The 18,623-nt window shown below is 53.3% G+C and overlaps 1 protein-coding gene across 2 annotated transcripts in view; it reads left to right on the top strand.

Moving 5' to 3' along the window:
- LOC141574626 (adhesion G protein-coupled receptor B1-like) overlaps positions 1-18,623 on the top strand; it is a 28,759-nt gene extending 10,136 nt beyond the window's left edge. Inside the window, exon 2 of one of the 2 annotated variants that reach the window (XM_074350078.1) lies at positions 18,534-18,623. The gene's annotated coding sequence lies outside the window, so the exon portion shown is untranslated. Of the gene's footprint in view, positions 1-16,090; positions 16,155-18,533 lie in introns of those variants that run through there. The other variant, XM_074350077.1, reaches the window with a different exon arrangement.

The following is an 18,623-nucleotide window of genomic DNA, read 5'->3' as shown; positions in this document are numbered from 1 at the left end:
CGCCTGTGCTTGAGGTGGGCACCCACCTGCGAATCGGGAGACAGAGCTGACCCGCCGTCTCCCCAGGTCTCATCCTGTGATGCTGTGAGCTGGACGAGGAGGGAATCGCCTACTGGGAGCCCCCACCTACATCCGCTGTGTCTCTATCGGCTACCCAAACATCCAGATAATGGTCAGGCTGGGACAGGGGTCTCCTACCCAGCCTAGCCCATCTCTCCAGGGTCCTCCTCTGCCCTCTGTACTCTGACATAACCCTGTGTCCCCAGTGGCACACTGTGCGGATGTAAGCCATCCATGGCCATGACTGGGGACTGCAGAGGACTTTCTTGGCATGGGAAGTCCTTGGTACCTGCAAGTGATGGCACCCAACCCTTCGATCTTCCAAGCCCGGGAGCAGCTGGCAAAGGCTCAGTGTGGACGGCTTGGGGAGGCGGTCTCCGAGGTGATCCAGACGCTGGAGTGGCTACCAGGGCATCTAGAACTGGGCTTTAGCTATTGCTCCCCATCCGGGCTCAGAGAGGGGACAGGAGTTGCCCAAGGCCACACAGCAGGGCTTGGGTGCCTGAGCTAGTCCCTTCCCCGCGCTGGGTCTCAGTTCTTCCCCCTCAAACTCTTACTCTGCAAGAAGAGGGTAGGCAGAGTGCTGGGCACAGGTTGGGCCGTGCAGTGATGGTTGGGTGGGGCCCGTAGGGCCGGCAGGTGGCCTGAAAGCTCCCCCTCCCTCCCAGGGCACCACCAACCAGACTGTGGGCTGAAACTGACCTGCAAGTTCATCTGCGCTTTGTGTCCTCAGGGCCGTGGGCCTGTGGGAAGGCCGACCTAGCAGTGGAGGGGCGTAGCCTTCAGGTTCTGCGGCCGCTGACTCCTCCACTCCGTCCGTCCTGCACGGTCTCCCTGCCCAGGTGAGGGTCTAAGGCGGCAGGGTCCCTCCCAGCTGGATTACCACCCCACCCAGGGAAGTCCACAGTTGGGGATCCAGAGGGGTGTGGTGGTCCCCCCAACACCTGCCAGGTTACCGGGAGGTGGTGTAGCTTTGCAAGAGCACCGCCAAGGACTGGCACAGCAGGGTGAGGCCCCGAGTGATCAGATGGGAAGCAGATGGGGGGGCTCCTGGGGCCCTTGGCCAGTTCCTTGTCAGGCGGTAGCACCAGCCCAGGCGCTGCAGCAGGGGGAACGAGAGGCACAGGGCACCGGGCTGGACTGACCAGACAGCGATTTAGAGTTACAGGGTCCTGCATGGGTGCCCAGAACCAGGTGTCCTCTCAGACACAAGGAAGCAAAGAGACAGGTGGGGGGCTACGTAGTAACAGAGGAGAGTTTGTGCAAAAGCCCCATAATGGGGGCAGCATCCAGAGGCGAGGAAGGTCGGACTTTGCGGTGATAGGGTGGGAGAGAACTTAGTGACCGAGTCCCAATGTGCCAGATGGGCCTGGTGGTGGCTGGGCCTCCCCCCTAGAGGTTTGGTGTCCATTGGGGTGGGTCTGTATGAGCTGCATGTCGTTGTCACCACCCACCTCTCTCATCCCTGGTTCCACCGGTCCCCAGGCCCGCCTATGGGCCGGGGGGTGCGTGGGACCAAGTCCCTACTGCTGAGCGTGGTGCAGTGACGGAGGTGTGTCAGGGAGGTCAGGGAGGTCAGGGAGGCTCCCACACTGGCTGACCCTAGAGGAGGATGTGTTTTTCTGTCGGAGAAGAGGAGGAAGGTCTTTAGGCAGAAACACACTTTGAGGAAAGGTGTGGAAGTTAGAGGGTACAGGAGGAACGTGAGGCCAGGACAAGTAGGCGACCTCGGAGAGGAGGATGGATGGGTGCCGGAGGGGAGGCTGCAAGGGGCGTGGGGCCAGTTTGTAGGGCTGCGTGTCAGCAACTATGGAAGTTGTCCGGGAGGGATGTGACCATCATCCGTGCATCCTCCATCCACCTGTCCATCTGTCCACCTGCTCAAGTATCCACCCACCCACCTTGTATCCATCCTCTCCCTTGGCTATCCACCCACCTACCTGTCCACCCATTCACTCACTCATCCACCCATCCAGCCCCCCAGTCCATCAATCCATCCACCCACCCATCCGCATACCCAAATATCCTCCCATCCATCCATCTGGTCTTCAGTGATTACTGACCCCTGACAAGGTACTGCTCTAGGAGGACTGCCTTGTCGGTGGTCAGTAATCACTCAAGACCTCAGCCTCCTTTGATCCCCAGTGAGGAGGGACAGGAAAGTGGGAACGTATGGATCCCTGTGAAACTGTCAGGTCATGGCACAGGCCAGGAAGTGGAGCCAGTGTACCGAGTGGCAGGTGGGGTGAGGTGCCTTTCAGGGCAGGTTCATGGAAGCCTCTCTGGGGTGGTGCTTGAGCAGAGGCCTGACAGCACTGCACGTGGCTGTCTGGGGACAAGCATTTTGGCAGAAGGAACAGGCAGTACAAAGACCCTGTGGTGGGAGTGTCCAGGGCCATATAGCAGAGTCCACTGCCCGTTCCAACTCTGGGTCTGCGGTTGTGAAGATGGGCTGGGGCAGAGGCCTGGGCTGGGGGAGAGCAGGGGCGGACCCCATAGCCTTGGGAAACTGGCTCTCTGGCTTTGGTTGCTGTCAACTGCTTTTCTCTGGGTTTTGCACATGGTGCAAGCTCTTTGTTCAAAGTGGAGTATCAAAAAAGGTTGAAAAAAGAAAAAGGAAGAAAGAGGGCCCACGTGCTTGTAGGGCCCAGGCTGGCCATCGTGGGAGGTTACACTGCGACTGCAGGTCCGTTTAATCTGGCCCCTGATGTCAGCACAAGCCCCTCCCCACAGGCCAGAAACCCTCCCCACTGGCTGTTGGAAGGCTGCCTGCAGTGCCCTGGGGGTGCCCATTCACCCAGTGGCCCAGCACCCTCGCTAAGACAGCTCTGCTCACATTTCTGATCGTTCCCTAGGCATTGAGTCCGCTGAACAGTTTCAAGATCTTGGTGGTAAATTTCTTTCCAGAGATGTGGACCCAGCCCCTTGGCCCCCAGGGCAGCAGGCTGTGAGCAGTCTGGCCAGCCCAGGGAGTGTGAAGTTCGCAGTCCCCAGGGCTGTGTGACCTGGGGCAGATACCACCCTCTGGGAGCCTCACCCTCCCATCCTCGGGACCAGAGTCAGCCTGCTTGCAGGTGGGGGCAGAGAGGTGATGGGGAGTGGGCTGCAGCCAGGTCCCTGGGGTGCTTAGCACTGGCCATGGCCTCCACCTCAGGTGTGGGGGGCCCACCCACTGCCCACCGCAGGTCACCTCTGAGTGGATGACACTGTTAGGGTCTCTGTGCCTGGGCCCAGGGCTCTGAGGCCAGCGGGAAGGTGCCCCAGAACACATTTTGCCCACAAGCTCCCTGTTCAGTCCTGGGCACGGCCCTAGGAGCCTGGCTAACTATGTCTGTTACATCGGGGGAAGCCGAGGCTTAGGAAGGACCGTGGTCCAGCTCAGGATGAGGAGTGCGGTATCTGATCCAGAACTGGACAGCCTGGGGCCAAAGGCCAGGGCTGGGCAGGGGAGGGTGGGGTCTGTCGCTGCCCCTCCCCCAGTCTTCCCCCTTTGCTCTGGTCTTTGCTGGACGGAATCTCCTTCCATGCCCAAGTAGCCACTCCTCACATAAACGGGCTCAGAGGAATCAAGTGTTTCCTAAAGTGGGGACCAGGGACAGGACCCCAGGTCTGCTTCCACTAGTGAGTCCAGAGATTGGGTCTGTGCTGTCATGGGCCTGTGTTTGTGTGTGTTTGGGTGAGAAAAGTTCTCACGTGTCTCCAGAAGTTTGTGTGTTTGGGGGGCCGCTGGGGGCTGAGCGCCATCAGTGATGTGACCGTCATCTGAGTAGTACTTGATGTTTTGATCCATAGACTCTGTCCCTGATCACTGATGGAGCCTAGATTCCGGACTCAGATTGAGTCCTGGTCACTGGTCACACTCTGAGTCTTGATCCTGGTTACACATTGAGCCCTGATCCCGTGTCTCATCTGTAGTCACTTGTGTGCGTTCGTGTGTAATTATGCACGTGTTATGTGCTTGGAGGGCCGCCCCCTCTTCCAGCCCCGTGCAACGACTGTCAGTCATGTGACATGCTCGTCTTGGAACATCTGAGTCAGAGGTTTCCACCCACAGCAGAAAACCCCTGCCTGTCTCACCCCCAGTTGTACACACACACTTGCACACACGGGCTCAACATGTACACATGAGGTGACTTCTCCCAACAGGGCTCACGTCCCCATTCCCCCAACACCCCTTCACCAGGCTGGCCGATGGTAGTGAGGTCCTTGGGAGCAGGGCCATTAGGAAGGGAAAGGGGATGTTTGCAGAATTCCCAGATGTTTGGGTGGGTGGGTGGAGGACGGGCCCAGGAGAATGGACTGGTGCCGGGGTTAAGGAAGGCCAGGAGCACATCCAGGGAGTTCACTTCCTGTGGTTCTGATCGGACAGCTCGCTGGGTCTTTCACTCATGGCGGCTGCATGTGTTGTGCAGTTCCCATTTTAAAAGTGAATAACCCAGAGTTACATAGAGCACAAAAGTGAGAGCTGGCAAGATCCTTCGAAATCACCTGCTGTGCAATCACTTGAAAACAGTGGAGGTGAGGCGCAGCATAGGGACGTCATACAGGCCAGGCCTGGGGCAGACACCCTCCATGGCCCTCCTCCTGCTATGCCAGCGTTTCAGGAGGTGTTCTGCCTGACGCTAATCCCACGTGGGCTCCAGGAAGGGTAGAGTTCATACCCACCGTGTCTTGTTCTCCTGGGTTCACATGCACGGCAACCATAAAAGGTCTCAGAAGTCCTTTAAGTGGCTCCTGTTCTGTTGGGTTGGGGTTTCCCTAATTAGTGGGCACTTGGCACCCTCACTGAGCTGGCAGAGCAGACACTGGGACTGGCTGGTGGAGGGTGTGACCTTCCCGCACAGTCTGTTGGGTCCTATCTCAAAACCTGACTCACTCCAGGCACCTTTAGGCCGGCCTGGCTTAGGAGACTGTGGCACGTAGTGCCATCGACAGGCCCAGGGTGGCCCCATGGATCATGCCAGTCTGTGCTCTGTCCCTGCCTGGGCAGACCCCAGCCCTGCGTCCTGAGTGTCCTGGGGGACACTCAGGACCCAGGCCTAGCCCCCTCCCTGGGGTCCTCACCCAAGTGCATGTCCTGGGCCCCTTAACAGCCTTGCCCCATCCCTGTCCCTGGTTTCCTTGGAGAGGGCAGTGAAGAGGCAGGCCAAGGGGGGCAAGAGGAAGGGTGTCCAAGCTCACTGTCAGAGCCAGCCAGTTCCCAGCCCGACTTCTCCCATGCTGGCTAAAGGGTACTGTTGGCGGCTGCTGGGCCAGTGGTTTCCCTGGTGTCTAGGGGGCTGGGCGGGGTCCTGTGTGGTGGGACCATCACAGACATGTGCGTGAGGGTAGGGATACACTGCTGTGGCAGGGGCAGGGGGCATCTGGGTGTGGGGAGCATTCCCGGGTGGAGTTTAGGGCACAGGAGTCTCCTGCAGGGCTGCGTCTGGTCCCTGTGTTTTCCGACCCCTGCGGGCCCCGTGTGTGTCAGTGGTAGGGGCATGCAGTTCTATGAGTGGGGTGTTCCCAAGTGACTTGAGTGTCAGGGGTGAGGCCTGACAGGGTAAGCAGCGAGTGTGGACAGCCTTGAGCTCACAGGATCTGCTGGACAGTCTGGGGAACAGCGCAGGGTAGCTCTGGGAGGATGCCTGCACTGGTGGAGGGTGCGCAGGGCAGCTGCAGGGCGCTGGGAGTGGTAATGGTGGCGGTGTGTGATGGTGATGAGGTCATCATACTGGTGGCGCTGGTGCTGGCAGTGGTAACGGTGGTGGTGCTGGTGCTGATGGTGGTTTCAGTGAGGACCATGAGGGTGGACGCTGTGGTGACAGTTAAGGTGGCGTTGGGGGTTGCCTCAGCAATTCGGGGGAAATTGTTACCGAGTCCAAACTCGTTCTGCTCGCTGCACAACAGGCCAGTAAATCGGGAGACGAGTTGTTGGGGTAAGGGATAGTGACTTTATTTGGAAAGGCAGGAGACCGAGAGGATAGCAGACCAGTGTCTTGGAGAACCATCCTGCTCCAGTCAGAATACAGGCTCCTGTTACAAAAACAAAAGAGAGAGAGAGTGGGTGGGGTTCGTTGTTGCAAACTTCCTGCTGTAGGAATGCTTTGTTCTTGCAGCTGTCCATGTGGGTCAGGCCCTGGTGTTCCGGTAAACCTCCAACAAAGCAAAGGTTATTCTGTTTTGCAATTTGCCATCTCTGCAGAAGTGCAGAAGTGCTGACATCCTTAGAGGTCAGAGCCCTGAGAGTAGGCTCTCCTGTCTATTTCAGGCTAAAGGCAACATTGTTTCCCAAAAGGTGCAGAGCTGGCAAGACTGAGCCTGGAAAACAGGGCCCGGCCCAGTGGTTAAAACTAAAAGAGCAGATCCAATGTGGAGGCAGATTTGTTCTCTGTTACAATATGAAGCCCCCCTCCTCATGGGAACCAGGACACACCCGGGGCAATTAATGAGGCGGAGTAGGTGAGGGGGCTGGGTGGGAGGGAAGAGGGGAGCGCTCATGGGGCCACGTAGTCTGGGAAGGTGGAGGAGACAGAGCTGGGCTGGTGAAGGTGAGGAGGTTTGGGATCTACTGGCGCCCATGCAGGTGCCCAGCACCCAGCATGAAGCCTGAGCAGGCCGGCCAGGGATGCACTTGCTGAGTGAGTGACCTATCGGCTTGAGGTCCAGCTGCGCCAGTGGTTGGAGCGTGATGGGTTGTGGGTGTCGAGGGGCTGGCCCCACAGCTGGCATGAGTAGGTGGCAGGCTGGACAGAGCTGGGCCAGAGGTGCACCAGGTAAAGGTTTGAGTGAGGGACAAAGGGCTCAGGCAGGGGTGCAGGCCTCTGAGCTGGGCAGAGTCAGCAGGTGCCCTGGGGTTGTGGGACCCTGGCACCCACAGTGCAGACCACTTTGGAGGGCTGGGGAGCTTAGGGGCCCCCCTTCTGCTGGGTTCCTGTTCTGCCTGGCAGGCTGCCTTGGCTCTGTGGCCCTGCCCTGGTGGGTGGGGTGGGTCAGGTGAAGAGCCACTAGACCCTGAGGATGGCTAGGTTTCCACCCTTGGGACAGGCCAGCGGCTGGAAGCTGTGACTCAGAGCATGGCCGGCACCACGTGGGAGCCAGGAGATCGGTCATAGACCCGTGGTTGCTAAGTGAGCCTTAGACATTGTCAGTGCCTGGAGAGCCTGCCCCCCATGGGCAGGAACACGCCTGAGGGTGCATGGCTTTCACCCAGCAGCTTACTTAGCAAGACCGAAGTCAGTCACCTCTCCACCCCCCAGGATCCTCTCGGGTCGCAAGCATTGCCCCTAGACCGTCCAACAGAGAGGACATGGCACTGATCTGGGGAAGCAGACATTGGCCTGCCCGCGGACGGGGGTTCTCACAGGCTAGTGGTCAGATGGGGGCTGGGCACAAAGTGGGAGGTTGAGGAGGCTGCCAGGAGATGGCAGGGCCTCAGGAGAGCCCTGAAGGATGAAGCTGAGTCAGCCAGGGGACAGGAGGGGATACGGTCAGAGGGAACGGCCAAGATAAAGACCTGGAGTCAGGAGAGGGCACCTGTGTTCTGAGCCCCGAGCAGCTCCATCCCAGCTGGTGTGTGTGGGCAGGGCCGCCAGGACTGTGGGGGGACTTGAGAGCCCTGATGAGCTCCTGCTGCTGCGGGAGGTGGGCCCCAGGCAGGGAGCCCCAGCCCAGCAGCCGGGCAGGACCTGTTGGAGGAGCCAGGTGCACTGCTCAGGAACTCACGGCTCATCCAGGTGGGTTCCCTGGAGGAGGCAACGCAGCAGAAGCCTTGGTCTGTGGCTTGGAAGTCGATAGGCAGAGGTGGGAGGTTGGCACTCTGGACGTGTGAAGCGTGATTTAGCAGCACTTGTACCTGGCATGGGTGGTTTCGGGAGCCCAAAGGCCCAGCTGAGGTGTTTAGAGGGGCTCCTAGAAGCCCCTGTCTATAGAGACACCTTGCCCACTCCCTGTTCCGTCACTGGGGCTAGCTGCGCCCATCCTGGCTTCTTTGTGCTGTGTGGGAGGACAGATATGAGTCCTTCCCACTCCAGTGTGAATTAGCCCATCAAACCCCGGGGGGACCCTGATGCCCACAGTCCTATAGTAACACCTGCTTTGCGGGCCTGCGCGAGACATCCTGAATGCCGAGAAGGCCCAGGCTCAGTGGGCGGGCAGATAGGCTGCACTCTCCACGCACAGTCTGTGTTACTGTCGCCTGATCTCCCATGAGCGTGCCGGGCCCTGTGCTGAGCCCTGTATCCCTGTTGTCTCCCTGAACAGCACGCGGGGTGAAGATGTGTGCCTACTTCACAGGGGAGGCAGCTCAGCCCTGAGTGGCCCGCAGTAGCCTCGGCTGTCCAGCTCCCCCTCATGGGGCTGGGCTGGACCAGCAGGGAGCTTTGCAGGGAGCAGGACGGCAGGGGGGCTGCAGGCTGAGCCTCCTCCCAGGCTCTGACACACCGGGGCCCCAGGAGAGGTCCCCTGGGGGGGCGTTCTGAGCTGGGTAGGGGCCAGGCTACTGCCCTCTGGTAGCTGGTGACAGGAGCCAGGCTGCTTTCTCTTAGTGACCACCTGAGGAGACACCAGGATAAGGCTGTGGCCCCGCATAGGGGCTGAAGTCGGAGTGAGGCAGGTCTCCGAGGGCGGGGTTGCAGGGAGCTGGGGTTCCCTGTCTGAGTGTGGCTGGATGGGTGTACTCAAGGGGGGAAGTGGGGAGGGTCAGGGAAGTTGGGCCAGTTGCTTGGGCCTGTGGGGTCCCTGAGGGCAGCATGACCTTTCCTCTGAGTGAGGAGGGAGCAGCAGGAAAGTTTTGAGCAGAGCATGTGTCCTGTCATATTTCAGATGATGGCACTCTGCTGGGTACAGGCAGAGGCAGGCAGGGCGGAGGCTGGCAGTGGGTCCCACCAGGGTGGTGGCCATGGAATGGAAAATAGCAGTGAGAGTCTCAGTGCATTTTGACATGAAGGCTGGTTGCTGATGGGCGTGTGGGTATGATTGGGGGGGGGGTCCTGGAGGTTGCCGCCAGGTTGCAGGGGCAGAGAAGGGCCATGCTGCCCGGCCATAGGGCCTCACTTGTCCCTGCATAGCAAGTCTTAGCTGGGCACTCTGCCCCTACTGGGGTGCAGGCAGCGTGGTGAGCAAGCCAGATTCTGTTACTGCCCTCCCAGAGGATGATGCCAGCAGGAAAATAGGGCCATCACGTGGTGGGAGGACCCGCAGGTGGTATGCAGCTGGCGGGTGTGCAGGCCTTGGACAGCCACCGGAGGGGCAGCTTACCATGGCAGTGACTGGCCTAACACGCTGTGGAGGACAACTTGGCATCGGGGGGATGTGGGATCGGGAGGCCGGCTGTCCAGGGAGTGAGGTGGGTGGATGAGGGTGGCGTGGGGGTGGAAGGAGGTTGCTGGCTGTATTCTTGACTGACCAAGGGATCCGAGGGCTGGGGAGCGGCAGAGGAAACTCAGGTCCCAGCTCAGGGTCAGGCCCTGGGGTGCTGACTGAGGGCAGAAGAGGAGCTCAGAAGCGGAGCGAAAGGGACAGGTGGTTGTCCCTGGGGTTTGGTGACATGGGGGCTTTGGCCAGAGTGGGGTGGGAGGAGCCTGTAGTGAGGACCTGGTGGCCTGCAGAGGAGTGGGCAGTGGCTGGGCCTTCCTGGAGACCCTGGTCTGATGAGGGAGGCACAGCCTCTTCTCTGGGAGCTCTGATTTGAGGGGCCTGGGGCCCCCTACAACCCCCCTTCACCTCAGGCAGGGAGGAGCTCCAAGCTCCTGGTGCTGGGAGGGGCCCCTGCCCCAGCTCCTTCTGTCACCCTGGACCTGGGGAGTGGGGAGGAGCAGATGTCACTGACCTAGATTCCTCAGGTTTGAGCCCAGGAGTGGGGGCCTGGATCCGTGACCCAGGTATTCCAAGTTTCTGAAGTTCAGACAAGAGGCAGCAAATGGTCTCCCACATGTGGGAGCGGTCACTGTGTGCTCGAGGAAGGAAGGACCTGCTTGTGTTGCAGAGATGGTAATAGGTGTCCTCTGCAGCAGGAAGGATTTCAGTCAGACATGAGGAAGAACTTCCAGATGTTGTGGGTATATGAGGATGTGTCCTAGAGGTGTAACTGAAAGAAGGAGGGCCAAGGATCCCCTGACGTTTGCCAGGTCAGGGTGTGCCTAAGATGCAAGTGAGGGTCCTCCAGTCAGAGACCACAACCCACATGTCCTGCTTGGGGCCAGTCCTTGGCTGATGCCCAGGGCAGCCTGAAAAGCTCTGCAAATGGCCTGGGAGACCTCCGTTGATCGGGCTTCGCCCTCGTGTTGAATGGGCCTTAGGGAGGGCCCCCTCCATCTGGTCTGGGTGTTAGACCATCCTTGAGGGTTCGTTTCAGGTCTGTGATTCCCAGTCCTGATTTCACTGCTCAAATGTTGTAGGCTTTGGCGATGTGGAGGGGATGTGAGATGGTGAGACAAATAAAAACTGGAATCCTGGCCCTCCTACTGTCTTGCTGTGTGGCGTCCGGCAATCCTCCCACCTCTCTGAGCCTCAGTTTTCTTTACAGAGCTGAGCTGTGGATTATTTCTAAGATTAAATGATAAAATGCATGGGAAGCTGGTAATACAGAGATGGGGAAAGTGGCAAGGAGAAGCTTCCTGTCCCTCTGCTGGAGGTCAGGAGCCCGTGCATGCTCCCTTGATTGTCGCCACCAGAGACTGCGGAGCCAGGGGACACTTGATGGGGGAGAGGCCGAGGCCAGAGAGCCTGCGTTGCCATCCTGCAAGTTTTGAGTGAGTCCAGCAGCTGCCCGCCTCCTGGCTGCCAGCCCGAACAGCTGGTTCTCTGGAGGGGCCAGGGCTGCAGGCTGCGGGACCACGGGAGACAGCGGTGCAGACCCAGCCCCTCAGAGGGCAGGGATGCCACAACCCTAGGGGACCAGAGCTCCTGGGGACCCCCATTTGTGGGGACCACAGCCCATAGGGGGAAGGGTGGTGTCCTGCAGTTAGGTGCAGGCAGGATGGAAACCCAGGGCATCCACCCCGAGCCTGGGACGTGGTCAACAGGTGCAAGTGCAAGGTCACTTCTGTGCTGCCCTGGGCCCGGGCCAGGAGCGGTCCTTGCTGGGGTCGGCCATACAAACATCTAAATGAGAGTGAAGGTCGGGGGAGGACGGCGCCTTCTCCACTGCTGGGCGGGGAGCAGTGTTCGTGTCTGGGACGTGCCTTAGTGCGAGTGGGGAAGGGGCACCTGTGAGAAGTCATCACTGCTGCCCCCACCTGCTCCCTTCACAGCTGCTAACGCCCAGGATGATGTCAGCCACGTGCAGGCACTTGCCTCCCTAAGGACTCGGAGCTGAATGTCCCCTAAGCATAGGGTGGACTGTGGCCTGATAGCAGGGGACTAGGTCGAATGTGACAGCAGTGTGGCCAGGAGGGGTGTTCCCAGGAGTGGCGGTGCCGGCCCTGTGTGGCTTGCAGCTCAGCGTCTCCTGACACATAACCTTTGCCATCGCACTCCCGGGGCCTGTCCTACCACCTGCAGGTCACCCCTCTGCAAGGACCTGCTCCCCGGCCCTGTGCCCAGCGTCTGTCAGCCCCAGCTCTTACATGGTTTGGAAATGTGTGTTACTCAGTTGTCCTTGTCCCAGTGGCCTCCGTGAAGGATCCCAGGCACCATTTGTTGGGTGGGTGAGCTAGTGGCAGGTGCGGGGCAGACCAGACTCAGGGTGCTGTGATTGTGTGAGAGGTAACGGGGCTGGGAGTCGGGACTGTGGTATCAAGCGGGTAGGGCAGGGGGTTGGCAGGGAGTGAGGGGCCTCGGAAAGCAGGGGCAGCAGACCTCGAAGGAGTCTGCACATCCTCTGCTCCCATTTCCACTGAACTCACCCCGCCCACATTGCTGACCCTCCACGTTTACGGGGGGCCAATCCTGCCTGATGAGGGGGCACCTTCCCGGGGGCACCCAGTTCCCCACCTCACCTTCCCCTGGGGTCTCCTGGGCTGGGTGCCATAAGCCTGGGGAGCCCCAGGGCCCCACTGCTGAGTCTGTTTAGGGGATGTCGACTAAAATAAAACCACACAACGTGAGAGTTTTGGGCTAAGTTTTATCGGGGGCAAAAAGAGGACTAGAGCCCAGAAGACAGCGTCCCAGAGAGCTGTGAGAAGCTGTTCTGAGGAGGCAGGGGAGAGCTCAGTGTTACATGTGGTTTCAGTGAAGAGGAGGTTGTGTGCGCGGTCAAGCACACACCTAGGCAGAGGCTAGTTGCAGGTCAGGGGGAGCGGTTGTCACCGCTGATGAATTCAGTGTTTTTCCAGATTGGAGGAGACACAAGAATTTGGGCTCCTAATATCTCCTGAAAATATCTAACTGTCTGAAGGCCTGGTCCACCAGTTTTCCCAGAGCAGAGCGCCTCATTCCTGAACTCCTTTCAGGTGTGTTGGAGGTCAGAGGCTGCAGTGGCTCACACTTTGATCCAAGCAGAGTTAGATGGCAGGTGACAACGTGATCCAGTCCTTGTAGAGGCAGATGACAAGTGCTAGTGTTTAGTTAGCATGACGCTTTGTCCATCAGCAAGCTTGGGGCTGCCCCTCCCAAATCCCCCCAGAATCTGGCCCCCTTGCCCTTCCCCACTCTCCCCAAGGCAGCCAGGTGTACAGGCAGGTGAGGCGTCAGCTCCTCTGAAGCGCTCACAGGTGCCGTTCCAGCAGAGGAAGCCTCGGCGTCCGCTGCCAGTGTCCGTGCCTCCAACACGGAAAAGCCTGGGGGACCTGGCCTGGAGACCTGTGCCTTCCGTGTGCCCGTTGCAGTGAGAAGCCTTGTCCTGATGGCTGCAAGAATGGTCTCTCACTCCTCAAATGTCTGTTCCCAAGTCCCCAGGCTCTGCCCTGTCACTGCTTGAACCCTGAGTTGACTCCTTTGTTCCCCAGAGTGACGCCAGCTGCCCCCAGCCTGCACAGGCCCTCCCCCTGCCCTGGGGCAGGTCCAACTGCAGTCACGCTACACCCCACTGAGCTCAGTGGCTTTGATTGAAGGAATGAGCAGGCGAGGGAACAGCAGGTGTGGAGGGGGTGGCGCCGGGGTGGGTGGTGAGCACCCTGGTTGCTTATCCCCCCCCCCCCCACCGGAGGCTGACCGCGGGGCCTGGCTGGATGGGGGTAGTGCCGACGCCTCCCATTGTCCCCCCTCCCCTCAACTAGTCTTACTCCTTTACGTTTTGGAAAAGCTCCCATTCTCACAAAGTCGTTTCTTTTTCCATTTTAGGGAATTATATCTCTCTTGTGACAGTTTTGTTTGCTAGTGTTTCTTTCACGTGACAAAGGAGTGGTTTTATTCTTTGGAAAGGCTAAGCCAACTGAATGAATACTGACATTTAGGTCTAGGACCGAACAGAAATCAGTTTCTTCCCGGCACCAGCTATGCTGTTGGCATGAAAAGCATAAAAGTGAAAAACAGTCACCATTCATTACAGATCTTTAGACTCCGTAGTGGCTCATTTGGCCAGAATAGAGGGAGTTACAGAGAAATAGGAAAGACACATCGCCTAATGTTTTCTGGAAAAAGACGGCTTTTTGTACAACTACATAATCTATCCCCCCAAAATCTTACATGTTGCTTTTATGGAATAAAAAGTTGAGTGTGTACACATATATATACTTATGTATAATATATATTTTATAACATATAAATACATGCATTAAATGGAATATATATATATATATATACCTATATTTATATATACCATTCAGTATATCACAGTAATTAATGACCATGGAGAAAATTAGTTTTCTCACATAAAGATAGCCTATCAATAGCTTTCTTTCTGGAATACAATTTTGAAAATATTTAACCTTAATTAGACCACTAAGTGCAGGTTGACGGGTGATTGCACAGATCTTAGGAGCAGTGATAAAGACCACTATCAGAAAGTGTAATTGCCTTAACTTCAGTCTAAATGAGACAGTTTGGTCCTTTTACGGTTTATCAGTTTGTAACATCTTTCATAAAGTTAGTAAATTGACTTTTTCAAGGATGTATTGTGCTTGAGTATCCTGAGGGTGAATATTACCTATTTTCCCATGGCAAGAATATCCTGTAGGAGTTGCATTGGACAAATTAGCTGAACTTCAGCTTTTCTTTACCTACTGTGCTTTCTGTCTCCTTTTCAGATTTGAGGGGCTTTTGCATGTCTTTCTTGGCTCAACAAGTGACAGGTGTATTGTCCAGCCATGTTTTTGTCCCTTTAATTATGGAATCTTGCTATTTAAAAGAAATCTCACACACACGCATACAATTCTTCCCAAATACGTCACACCAATACCAAATTTTTTACATGATAAATAGAGATAGTACGTCCTGGGACTTGTGAACAGTGAACACTGTGACGTGCTCTCTAACAAACTAACTTAGTCAAACTGATGTCTTGCTGCCGCCCACTGAAGTCCTGTGGGCTGTGTTCTGCCTCTTTCGTTTTAAAATTTGCAGTCATTCCCAATGTATGTAAAGTTTCTACTCTGAGAAAAGTGCACATGTTCCTTCATTTTTAGGGGTAGACATTTAGCCAGCCACTGAAAGTAACATAAAACTAAGGCAAAATACAATCATTCAACACCGGAATTTGGATTTGTTGAATGATGTGTAAACATATTGGCATCATTCCTGCCGTGGCAAAGCACCACAGAAGCCAGCTTGTAAGTGGGTGACATGCTCGTGTGTTATCAGAGAACAGCTGGTTGGAGCTGGAATGGTCCGGGGCAGCTCTGTGACATTTCTGGGAGAGTAGAACCCAAATGGCCACCTCGTTTGTGGGCGTGTAGAGACCACGGGGAGTTGAGAATTACACTTAGCAACAAGAATGTATCTTGTTCAGGACAGTGAAGAGTGTGACGTAGCTGAAGGAAAGGAGCTACACAGGGAAACAGTGACGACTGATGACTAGGGCAGGTTGCATTGCGGAGGCTCTTAAAAAAGAAATGTCTCTGAAAACCAAATCTAAAGATCCATTGAAACTCAGTGAAGGATTTTGAGTAGGTGAGTGAACGGGTAAAATTAAGACTTAAGATAAGTTGAGAGCAGTGCTTACTAAGACGTCTTCCCAGGATCGTAGATCACCAATTTCTCCAAAAGGCTCTCCCAGGTCAAATCAATGGGAAAATACTGGGCATCTTTACATGTTAATGGGCATTTTGATGTCCCAAAGGAAAAGACAGCATTTCCCAAACCTATTTGAGCATGAAACACTGTCTAGGAAAACAGTGCAGGGACCACGTATTCCATATACTTGTGCCTTTGTGTCTACGAACTGATTTATGTAAGATGGGTACTGGTGTATAATTTTAAATAACTCACTTGATTTACAACTTAATTCGTCGTTCCCAAATTCGTAGCAATGCAAGACCTCTCCGTTTTCTCCATGAGTGTGTCTGTGCTTTGGAGTCTTCTACTGCCAAGGAGTTAGGAGGTGGTGGGATGTGGAATGACGCTTACCTGGCCCTCTGTGTCGCCTGCGTACACTGGGCACCCGCTGAGCTGTCCTGGTTGCTGTCTGGTCCTGGGGAGCCGGCCTGCGCAAGTGTTGCTGAGACCTGGCTCATCACATCCAGTGATGTTATTCCTTCCCTTCCATTCTGAGACTGATGGGAACCATTTCCCTGATCTGTTCCATGTTGAGGTGCAGGAAGTTCTGTGTGGCTCCACCAGGCTAGGTCTCAGAGATGCGAGTTCGCTGTTCTGTGAGGGCTTCCTGATTCCTCTTGTTTTCTATGCAGGAAACGGTGCCCATGTCCTGTACACCTCATTGCTCTGGGCTTTCCCCATGAGATTCCCACCTAAATCTTTCTGCCATGAATTGTTCTTGTTTCCTACAAAACTGAGTGTTTAAAACTCATAGGCAATAAGCAGCTCTGTTATTTCTCATATTCTTCTGTAACTTCTGTTCTCTAAGGAATGATCTGTCTCTTAAAACAGGGAGTAAGATAGAGGCAAGAAATATGTGGGGCGAAAAAAATCAATGATTATTTCAAAGATACTCCCTACCAAACTTCTCAATACCGTGTGTCGCAGAGCCGTTCACTGAGCTGTTGTGTCCGTTCAGCCCCAAGCAGGTTATAGAGATGCTGCCAGGCGTGGAATGCTGCCGCCTAGAAGAAACCATTCAGGTAAGACCAATGGTGTACAGGAGGCAAGAGTCAACTTCCCTTAATCATTCACCATTGTATAAATGAGCAAAGGGAGACTCATATTAAATTACCTGCTTAAGTTTATACCTGGTCAGTGCTAGCACCTGAGATTAAACCCAGTCTGACTCCATGGTGCATGGTCTCCATTGCTGTGATAAATTTCTCCTCATCCGTGTTTTTAGTTTGCTGTTTTTCCACATCCTTGCGTGTTCCTAATATTTAGACGTCTTAAGTCTTTTTTTATTTATGGAACGTGACACGTAGCCTTGTTGTTTTAGGCTTCTTAATTTCTGCCAGTTCTGATGGCTCTCACTGATCACTCGTGACACTGCATCTCTTTCCATGTGTTTAATGACACGTTGGGTTTTCTTTTCCCTGAACTATCTGTTCACATCATTGGCCTGTTTCCCTAGTGAGGATTTGCCCTTTGTACTGATTTCTCAAAGTTCTTGTTATTTCTGGGTTTCTAATGCTAAGTGCTCTTTTATGTTGGAGATGCCTCTTTCCATGCTATTATGGCGTATTTTTTAAATTTGTTTTCAGTGATTTCCATTTTAATTTATCAGTATTTTCCTTTAACGTTAAAGTTTTGTGTGTGTGACTTTTATTTCCATTGCTACTTTAATGGCATAAAGGATATCCTTGTATATGAGTTTTATAGTTTGGCTTCTTACATTTTATCTGGAATTTATTTTTGTAAACAGACCAAGAGAGGGATTTATATATTTTTTCCATGTGGATGACTGATCTTCCACGTGCCAGTTTATTGTCCGTCCTTCCCTTATTTTTACTGCCACACACCAAACTCCCAAATATACGTAGATGTTTCTGTGGATTCTGTTCTGGGTTTTTTTGGTCGTTTTTCTTTCCTTATACTAATACCGCAGATTTTAATGAAAACAGCTTTAGAGTAAGATTTATGAGTTGAAAGAATATTCTTCCCTCGTCATTCTTTTTCTTTAAAACCCTTTGGCTGTTCTTGACCTCTTACTAATTCATATCAATTTAGGAATCACATTGTCACATACCTTTATAAATAATACATTTTCTAGGATTTTGATGAAGAAATGCATTGAGTTTATAGATTCATTCCAGGAGAATTGACATTTTATGGTATTGTTTTCACATCCAGGACCATGATTGCCTTTTAAAAACGCCCTTTGTGCACTTTGGTGAGGCTTTGTCACTTTATATTTTACTTGTCTCTTGCATATTTTCTTAAATTTGTTCCCAGATACTTACACTTCTTGTTAACATTCTAAAGGACATTTGTTGAAATGACATTTTTTACTGATTACTGTTGGTGCATGTTACTAAGTTTAGCATGTTGTTTTATATCTAGCAACGAGGCTGAAGTATTTTTTCATTCAAATAGTGTCTAGATTTTTATTATAACCATAATATTTTGTGTGAGAACCATGGTAGTTTTTCCCTTTCCAGTCTTACGCTTTTTTCAGTCTCCTGGCAGAGGTCTAGGAGCTCTGGGGTTTTATTGAAAAGAGGCAATGACAGTGTGCACTGTCGTTCCTGATTTAAAAGTGAATGTGTCTTAACGTTTTATGTTAAATATGGTTTTTATTGTAGGATTTTGATAGTATTTTTTAATTAAATTAAAGAAGTTCCATTCCCAGTTTGAGTTAGAGTGTTTCATATTGTTTTTATTTTTGTCGAGAACGGGTGCTGTGCTGCATTTTATCAAGTGATTTTTTTCTCTATTTATTGAGATGATCACATCTTTTCCTTCTTTGATCTGTTAACCTGTTCGTGTGTTATTTGTGCTTCTCTTTTTCCTTAGTAAGAAAGTATTATTCTACTTTGTTAGTCTTTCCAAAGACTGATTGGGGATTTTTTAAAACCTCTGTTGTTTCTCTGTTGATTCTGTGGCATTCTTTTCTGTAGTTATTTTCTTTGTTTTATCGTGGCTTAATTGGTATTTCTCCTTTACTCCCTAGAAACTTAGTTTACGAATTTTTATTGCGATCCCATAGGCTAATGTGTAGTGGCTTCATTGTCATTTTGTTCTAAATATTTTGTGTGTAGTTACACTTGTCAGTTTCTGGTGTATATTATTATTGTTTATATATTCATGTTACCTTTTCTGCAGTGGGTACACATAATTCAGGTGCACAAACAACTTTTAAAGTGGAAAAAAAATGAATGACCTTGATTCAGTTAGAGTCCCAAATGGGCCGCTCCAAGACTAGAAAGTCAAATATTTGCATATTGTACTGTAAAGTAGCATACTTCTAGGGTTTGAATTCATTTTTTATTATACAGGGATTTTTTTTTCCAGTATTAATAAAATCTTCTGACTCCGTGAACAAGATTTGTGAAGGTTTGTCATTTCCTTTTTCCTAGATTACTCAGAAGTATCAGCTTCATGAAGTCACTGCCTAACTATTTGAAAAGAAAGCAGATATTCTTGGTGCCTTTTTAATAATGCTAGAG

Source organism: Camelus bactrianus, chromosome 22 (assembly GCF_048773025.1).
Source record: "Camelus bactrianus isolate YW-2024 breed Bactrian camel chromosome 22, ASM4877302v1, whole genome shotgun sequence".
Taxonomy (NCBI): domain Eukaryota; kingdom Metazoa; phylum Chordata; class Mammalia; order Artiodactyla; family Camelidae; genus Camelus; species Camelus bactrianus.
The sequence above is the reverse complement of the archived record's forward strand: the minus strand, read 5'-3'. Positions and strand labels throughout refer to the sequence as shown.